Raw genomic sequence first — 9,570 nt, forward strand, 5'->3', positions numbered from 1 at the left:
TATATATATATATATATAGTATTGCCACACACACCTTTTACTGAATGTTTTGAGTTACATGACTGCCCTTTAGAACCTGGAAAAGAATACAAGCTACATTAAATACAAATATGCCTGTCCAAACAAATTTGAAAGGTCAACTCTCAGTCTATCAAATTGAGATTATTGTCTTACACTTGATTCTCTTAGTGTAACACCCATGTGGTTTGAAGGGAAACATGCCCTTTAGATAAAAGAACAGACCATCATGGGTTGGATTTGTCAAACTTCTTGTAGTTCCCTGGGTGTTATCAAAATATCGCCATCCAGTTTTTCCAAGGGCTCTCCTCCTCACTTAAAAATGCCCTTATATTTTAATCCATGTGTTTCATATTCATTTAGACATCTTGTCAAGCTAGAGTTGGGTAAGAATTGTTTAGTGTCCAAAAGATCTTTCCTACTAGCTTTTGATTCTTAGAAATAAAAAATTATGCCAGGTGCAGTGGCTCACACCTCTACTCCCAGCAGTTTGGTAGGCCGAGGAGGGCGGTTCACTTGAGGTTAGGAGTTCAAGACCAGCCTGGGCAACATGGTGAATGAAACCCTGTCTCTACTAAAAATACAAAAACTGGCTGGGCGCAGTGGCTCATGCCTGTAATCCCAGTACTTTGGGAGGCCAAGGCAGATGGATCTCCCGAGGTTGGGAGTTCAAGACCAGCTTGACCAACATGAAGAAACCCGGTCTCTACTTAAAATACAAAGTTAGCCGGGCTCGGTGGCACGTGCTTGTAATCTCATCTACTTTGGAGGCTGAGTCAGGAGAATTACTTGAACCCGGGAGGCGGAGGTTGTGGTGAGCTGAGATTGTGCCATTGCACTCCAGCCTGGACAAGAGTGAAACTTCGTCTCAAAAACAAAACAAACAAACAAAACACACACACACACACACACACACACACACAAATACACACAAAATAGCTAGGTATGGTGGTGCTTACCTGTAGTCCCAGCTGAGGCAGGAAATTCGCTTGAACCCAGGAAACGGAGGTTGTATGTGCTGAAATTGCACCACTGCACTCCAGCCTGGGTGATATAGTGAAACCATAAGAGAGAGAGAGAGGGAGGAACGGAAGGGAGGGGAAGGATGGAAGGAAGGAGGGAGGGAGGGAGGGAAGGAAGGAAGGGAGGGAGGGAAGGAAGTAAGGAAGGAAGGAAGGAAGGAATTACACTTTGCCAAATGTAAATGAATTTCAGACCCCTACTTTTCAAAGGGATTTTGCAAGCCTCCTTGTGCTGTAGGCAAATCTGGAAAAATCTTTATGTCCCTATTCTGATTCTAGAGATACTCAGGCATGGGAGCCTTTCTCAAAGTGGTCTCTCTACATTAGAATCCCCATAGGGGTTGTTAAAAATTCCTTTTCATGGGCCACAACACAGATTTACCAAATTTGAATACCTTCTTGTTTTATATAATGTAATTCTTTAGAAGGAATTGCACATTTCACTTAGTGAATATGTACTATATATTTATGTAGTGAATAGGTTCTGTACATTTATATATTAGTTTTCTTTTTTTTATGTGTCTTTGTCTGATTTGGGTATCAGGGTAATACAGGCCCCATAGAATGAGTTCAGAAGTATTTACTCCTCCTCTGTTTTTTAGAATAGTTTGAGTAGGATTGGTATTAGCCTTTCTTCCCCCCGCCCTCCTCCTGCGTATTCACTAAGTGATTTTATATATAGTACCTATTCCCTAAGTATACATATTTATATATAGTACCTATTCATTAAGTGTTAGCTATTATTAGCCAGATGCCTTCTAGACATCTCAATGTGATATCCAACAGGCATTTGGAACTCACTTTGTCTAAAATTGAACTAATGATTATCCCTCCAAATGTAATCAAAAGTATGCCTTGTCTCAGGGCAGATTCGGCTACCATTGCCAAATCTAGAAACCCCAGCAGTTACTTGCTTCTCAATTCCAATGGCTTACTATGTCCTAGTTAGATTTTACCTCTAACATCTGTCTAGTTAATTCCCTCATTTTCATGCCTTCTGCCACTGGCTGTTTAGATATACAACATCAACTCCACCCTCATCCAGATTACTGCAATCACCCCTTTGCTTTCCGTCTTCCAACTTCTCCAGAGACTTCTCAGAGCCTAATCCATCCTCCACACTTAAACATATATCAGATGATACTACCTCCCTTCTTGACTGCCTGGGCTCAAGCTGTGATTCTTTATTAACGTCTAGGATGAAGTTTAACTTCTGCTTTAATGCCCACAGCCCTTAACGATCGGTAACTTTTTTACCTCTGCAGTTTATTTCTCACTACCTCATATGAATCCTTTGCTCTAGCCACACAAATAAACTTCTCCAAATGTATTCTGCTCTTCCATGCCTTTATACACTCAGTTATCCTCCTTCATTCCTATTCCCTTCCATGTGTCATCCTCTTCTAGCTTCTTTTAGCTCTTATGTTTTCTTAAAAATCAGCTTTGATATCACCTCTTCTTTAAAGTCTTCCCCTATCAGACTGATTTAATTACCGCTATGCTTACTTAGCAGAGTGTAGTAACTACTTAGCATAATATAACCAATAGTACAATTTACCATTATTTCTTTTTTGGGAGAGGTCACGTGGAGTTTACTACACTATTGTTAGTTATAAAGCTTATATTGAGACCTGTTCTTTCCACATTTACTCTAGAACTTTCTAAATTTATAAAAGTAGTTAATCTTTGGAATACTGATTACATTTAGAGGGAGGTATCTGAGGGGTCCATAAGGCTTGCTGAAGTGCTGCTGATAGTGTTCTCTATCTTCATCTGGGGGGCACTTCCATGAATATATACATATGCAAAATGCATTATTCTGTATTCTTAAATATGTCCACTTGACTATAAGTCATACTTTATTTTTTTTTAAATGAATAAAAGTAGCTGACCTTTTATCTTCATAAAATTCTGTTTGCTGTTTTGTCTATTGAAAGATATCATAAGCACCTTGCCTCCAGAGCACAATGTTAAACGCCATTAGGGTAAGGCACATTTAGCTTCCTGGGGAAAAAGGCTTTTAAAATTTTAACTTCTCATTAGGCAATGAATAACAAAATGGAATTAATTGGAGAAGTCATTTAATACTTGCTTTACTAATGTTTCTACTCCCCAAATATTTATTTAATTTTGCTAGGTTTTAATCTTGTTACTATTGTGATACTCTTTTTAGCAAGGTTGCCAAAAGCAAAGATTATTATGAATTGTCTCATTAAAATTATTTAAAAATTGATTAAAAATAAACCATTGCTTCTGAATTTTCAACTTCAGGTCTTAAATTTTTGACTTAATCATTGTGCTATACAATCTGTAAACCCTTAATCCTGAGACTCTATGATTTCACGTGGAGTGTTTTCTTTGAAGAGACTTTATTGGTTAAGAGTTGCATCCATTTCCTGACTTTCCCTGGAGGAAAGACATTACATGTTTTGCTTTCTTATGTGCTGCAAACAATATGTTTGTACAAAAAATGATACAGTTGTTTTCCCCTCAAAAGCTAAAGATATGGGTCACATCTATAATCCCAGCACTCTGGGAGGCTGAGGTAAGAGGATTGCTTGAGGCCAGGGGTTTGAGACCAACCTGAGTATCATAGCAAGACTCCATCTCTACCAGAAAATAAAAGATAAAAAAATTAGCTAAGCACGGTGGCATGTGCCTATAGTTCCAGCTACTTGAGAGGCTGAGGTGGGAGGATCTTCAAGCCTAGGCGTTCCAGGCTGCAGTGGGCCACGATCGCGCCACTGTGTTGTAGGACTTTCTCCTCAGTTTAGCTAAAAGCCATGTTTTTGTCACATGGACTTGAAATATCAGGCTCACAGACACTTTGAAGAGTGAGGAAACTGGAGTTTATTGGGTGAAAGGGAAAAAAGGGAAACAGGGAATCTCACTTTACTGAGAGTTCCGCTAGCCAGTTTCCCGCCTCACAGATTGAATGGCAAGTTACTACCATTCATCAGGAGTGGCCAGGCTCCTCCCTGATGCAAACAGCTAACTTCCCAAGGCCCCACCCCAGTGTGCACTCCTCCTAGTGCGCTGGCTAGTTGGAGGTTCTGCCAGGGTCCCTTTTTTACCTGTCTGTCTTGACTGCACTCCAGCATGGGCAGCAGAGAGAGGCCCTGTTTTGAAAAAAATAAAAAATAAATGGCTGGGCACAGTGGCTCAAAGCGTGTAATCCCAGCACTTCCAGGGCTGAGGCAGGTGGACCACGTGAGGTCAGGAGTTCGAGACTAGCCTGGCCAACACAGTAAAACCCCATCTCTACTAAAAATACAAAAATTAGCTGGGCATGGTGACCAACGCCTGTAATCCCAGCTACTCGGGTGGCTGAGGCAAGAGAATCGCTTGAACCTGGGAGGCAGAGGTTGCAGTGAGCCAAGATCACGTCGCTGCACTCCAGCCTGGGCAACAAGACCAAAACTCTGCCTCAATAAATAAATGAATAGAAAAAATTAAAAATTAAAAAAAGAAAGCTAAAGGCTATTAGAAAGTACTATATACTAAGATAAATTTAACAATAGTTACATAAGAGGCAGTGATGCTGTTTTAATTATACAAAGAAAAAACAAATTTAAATCTTCAAATTGCAATGTCCAAAAGTAAAGAATTTTCAATTTTTGGCTGGGAGTGGTGGCTCATGCCTGTCATCTCAGGACTTTGGAAGGATGAGGGTGGGAAGATTCCTTCAGCCCAGGAGTTTCAGACCAACCTGGGCAACATATAGTGAGACCCTGTCCCAGGTAAAAAAAAAAAAAAAAAAAAAAAAAAAAAAATTCAAATTTTTACGTAACAAAATGAAATCTGAGTTCAAATCTACTGAAATAGTTTTAGATTTTCCTTCACTTTCTATAGCTGAAATTTTATTATGAAAGGTGTCAAAAGAATAAATAAGTATATAAAATATGGATTTGCTTCTTTCCCTTGTTTAAAAATTATTTCTCATTTTACTATTGGTCAATAACTTCTTTTAACTTAAATGTTTGCCATCCTAGCTTACAGGATCTAGCATATTTTAGGCACTCAGTAAAAGTTTTTATTAGTTCAGCTGACAATTTCAGTTAGTAAAGTAACATGAATAAAAACAAAAAACAAACCACTATCACCACAACAAAAACACCTGGCACAAAGCTCAATTTAGACAAAATACAATAAAGGTAAGTTCTTTCCTTCCTCCCTCTCACTCCTATACTTCATAATTTTGCTGCAAGAATCCCCTACTGAGTTCCTTTATTTAAAACCTCAGGTTTGTCGATTCTTTGAAAATGCAAGTGATTATAATTGAATGTCCACAAATAGTCTTTCACTTCAGGGCCAACGGGAGATAAATAGAGTTGGTCAAAATGTGTCATGTCCTAAGCTTGGTCTCTTTTCCCATTATGCCTTGAGATCTGCTAAAACCTTTGTTTTAATGAACTTTCACTGGAGTGTTGCAAAAGGAAATGAAGCATGGTATGCTGATGGAGAGTTTGCTTCAGTATTATGTTCTTTCTCAAAATACACTGTTTTTTTTTCAGGACTAGCCTAATCCTAGTAGGAACTTAGCCATAATTATATGACTCCATTTACCTTGTGCAATTAACTGGGTAATTGCATGAATGTGAACATTGCTTTGGCCAGCCTTTCCCCTATATATTCCACAGGGGACATCCTCTTCAGCTGCAGTGTATTCTTCTGGGATCTAATTATGATGTCTCTTGGAATCTGGCCTGTGTACAAGAATTCAAGCTGGCTTTCCAGGGTGGAGACCATGAAGAAATCCCAATTAGATTCACTGGAATTCATTTGTAAACATCATGCTATTCAACTGTACTGTAATGGAGTAATTCATTATGATTTTTATTTACACACTAAAATAAAATGCTAAAATATGTGTTGACTGTCCAGCTTTTAGTTCAGCATGTCTGACTTGACATACTTATTCAGTGTTGACTGATGTGTCTGTAAGGTTCATAGGCCCTGTTGTTAATGAGACAAGGTAATTGTTCTTGTTATGGGGTTACAGCAAATGGTTCCAGAATGAAAGAAGGGCCAACATTTTTAATTTAGAGATTAAAATACATTATTTCCTCCCAAGGTGAAAGAAACTTGTATCGATAGTCTGAACTGCGAAAACACTAGACAGAAAAATTGAAGATGAGTAAACACTCTATATTTTGACTGAGTGGAAGTAAATGTCACTTTTCATATTTCCTCAACTTGTCTTAGTAAGGCTTCAGAAAGAGACCACTGATGTTGATAGCCACGGCATTCTTCCGGGAGAATTATGTTTACATGGATTCAAGTTTTTTAGTTCATTGAGGACAAAGTACTCACTTAGGAAGTACTTCACTTGTGAAGTCATTCACTATCCAAACTCATCTTCTTTAAAATAATATTCACCAAGGAGAGTGGGAGGTGGAGGGATGATATGTAAAATAAACAAATATGGCTAAATGGATTCCATTACATAATTGGGAATAGGTATTAATCAATCAATCTAGTTATTTAGTTGTAGTCGTATACTTGATCTTACAGCTCAGAGGGGTGGCAGCTCCTTGCTTTTGCTAATCCTTGGATTACCTTAACCTTATTATTACTTCTATACCTTGACCTTGTTTTGGTTCTTGGCCTTTATATCACCTATGTAACTATATTTCTTCTATTATATTTTCACATTCCTGTTTGCTTGGTTGTACTCTGAATGATGAAAATGAGTTTTATCTTACTGATGGAAAGAGTAGAAAACAGTTGAAGAAGAGAAATAGAGATGTATTATAGTTTATGAATTAACAATGCGTATGTTTAGGACTGGCCTGTGAGTTGTTACTTTTTTCTTTCTGCTGTTTCCCTAAGTCACTCCTCACTTGCAGTAGTTTGAAGGACCTTAGGTGGACACCTGAATTTGTCAAGTCCTCAGTGGTAGCTCCTATTAGAGACTCTTATTCCTGCTTGATCATTTAACTCTAGTCAGTTTGGTTTTTCTCCAAGAGGATACAGAATTTGTCCACTGAAAGGCTCCTGTATTTTTTGGTTAATGCAATATGTGGAGAAAAAAGAAAGAATTCTTAACGGTTCAATGTAGGAAATTAAATATTCAATCCAAATGAGTTCTCTTGTTCTCCATAGAGCGGCATTTATGAAATTCAGACTTATTTAACATGTGTTTTTGTTTCTTCAAACAAATCATAATATTAATAATTTTTCTGCATAGACTTTAGCTGAAATTTTCTCTATAAATAAAGCTCCTTCTAAAATGACTTTCTTAATGTGATGTTAGATGTGATTAGTTCACTGAAAAGCCACAGAAAATATTTATTTGATCAACATTGTAAAAGTAATACCTCAGATTCTGTCACATCACATGAGTACTTCATAAAAGGCAATGCAAATGCCCTTTCCATCCATGCCTTAAAGGAAACCAAAGGAAACCATGATGATATTAACTTCTTTAATATAAAAGCTGATCCTTTGGTAAATTTTATTTAAGAATAATTTGCTGAATTGGAAAAGAAAATAAAAAATAAATATGGCATCCAATATTTTGTCCTCTTTATGCTAAAAAAAAGCGAGCATAATTTGATGCCTTTTTAAAATCCAGATTTTCTGTAGTTTTAAAGCATACAGTCATTTCAATGACGATCCAGTGTCAAATATTTTGTAGAATTTGAGGAATTGAAAGTCAAGGTAGAAACCCAGGTGGGTCTTATATCTATCCCAGGGAGCTAGCTCATTTCTCTGAGACAATTGTGAATTGTTAGTTGCCCCCAAGTTAAAGCATTCGTGTTTCATATAAAAAAAACCCAGGTTAAATGGAACTCAGATGACCTAGGAATGACATTAGGAACACCTTTATACGAATTAGAAATAGGACGTGCAAAGCCAAGCAGGGGCCACCAAGTGGATACAAAGCTTTCTTTGGCTCACAGAAGGACTTCGATGGCCAGGTGCATTAACGCTCTGTGGGCATACACACATGAAAAGCCTTCTGTAAGTGTCAGGTGCCAGGCTGGTGATGGTGTATTAGAAATCATCTGATAGGTGGTAACACAAATCCAGGCTCCTCGTAAAATAAGCTTACATGTTTTTTTTGGTAGGGACCAACACTAGGTTGGATAGCTAATGAGCTCCAGAGCTGTTTATTGGTTACTCCTGGGGAGCCTAATGAAGTAGTTCAGTCAAAGCTGAGATGTCGTTTGGGTGGTGTGGAAAACTTACCCAGCCTCAGTACTATTTCCTCTCACATCATGGTGGATATTTATTTCCCTTAGCCAGAGGTCTACTTTCTTGTTTGTTTGTTTAGGGGGTTCATTGCATGGAAATTGATGGGGTTTGTTTGTGTCTTAATTTTTTAAAATCACATTTTGTTGGCAAAGGAGAAGAGGGGATGCATTATGTCAGCTGGATTGCATTAGGTCAAAGGCAGATGAGGAGAAAATGGTCTTGGCTAAGGGGTCCCAGGCAGAAAAGGGGTCTCAGGCAGTTTGCAGAACACTGTGCTGAGAGAATGAAAGATAAGCAAATTTAGCAAGTGTGGGGAGAGGAAGGAGCACTTCCTCCAGGCAATTCTCAGAACTGTTTCTAAGCTGTTTACTTCCTATTTTGATACCTAGAGCAACAAGAAACAAGGCCTCTGGAGCAGCCTTTCACTGGCCTTGTCCTGAGCTTGTTTATCCACTGCATCTGTCAGGAAGCAATTATGATAAGGCCTCTGGCACTGGTCTGGAAGATTTTTTTTTTTTCTATTTTCTGTGTGGCTTTTGATTGATCATGTTGTACACACAGGACTCTATTCTTGGATTGATTTATTCACAAGCTTCAAAAGAACCTCCACCATTTAGAGGGTTTTTTCCTTTTGCTTCAGAGGAAAAGCATTACTAGCACTTTTAAATATGGGCATTCTCCAGGCTTTCAGTTCAATAACTAATGAGGATGGAGTGGCTTTGTGTCTAGGGATCAATGCCCCATATCTAAATGTATTATATATGTGTACACTTGATATTTAATTTATTGTACTGGAGTGAATTTGTTTTTCTGCCGGGAAAGTAGAAAATGAAAGGCTTCTTGAAGAAAATGCTGGTTTGGACAAGTCACTTTAAGACTCCAGGGCTTATTCAAAGGGTTTCTATTATTTTATTATATGTTAGGGAGATCCCTCTTCTTTTCTTCACCCTGAAACCACTTCCCCTCCCACAGTTTTCCCTTTGCAATGGCCCCAAGCTATACCATGTTGATTTTGAGTCATCAGTTTCAGATTGGATTGGGTCTGCATTTGGAACCTGCCTGCTTTGGACCAGAAATTTGATTTGGTTGGCCCCACTTCAAATATTGTCAGCACTCTGTGCATTTAGGGCTCTATTAAAGTATGAAATAATAACCACTACTTTATGAGCTGAAAACAGCTTGTCTCACCACATTTACTTCTCAGTGGACAGCAGTAATTTCCACATTTAAGAGACAATCCATATTAAGCGTTTTTTATTATCTCCATGCTACTTCCACTGAAATGGACATAGTGAGAAATTGGAAGCATCTTATTTCTCTCTGTTTTCAG

The sequence above is a fragment of the Sapajus apella genome, unplaced genomic scaffold (assembly GCF_009761245.1).
Source record: "Sapajus apella isolate SASKATOON/1434 unplaced genomic scaffold, GSC_monkey_1.0 scaffold11, whole genome shotgun sequence".
In the NCBI taxonomy this organism is placed as follows: domain Eukaryota; kingdom Metazoa; phylum Chordata; class Mammalia; order Primates; family Cebidae; genus Sapajus; species Sapajus apella.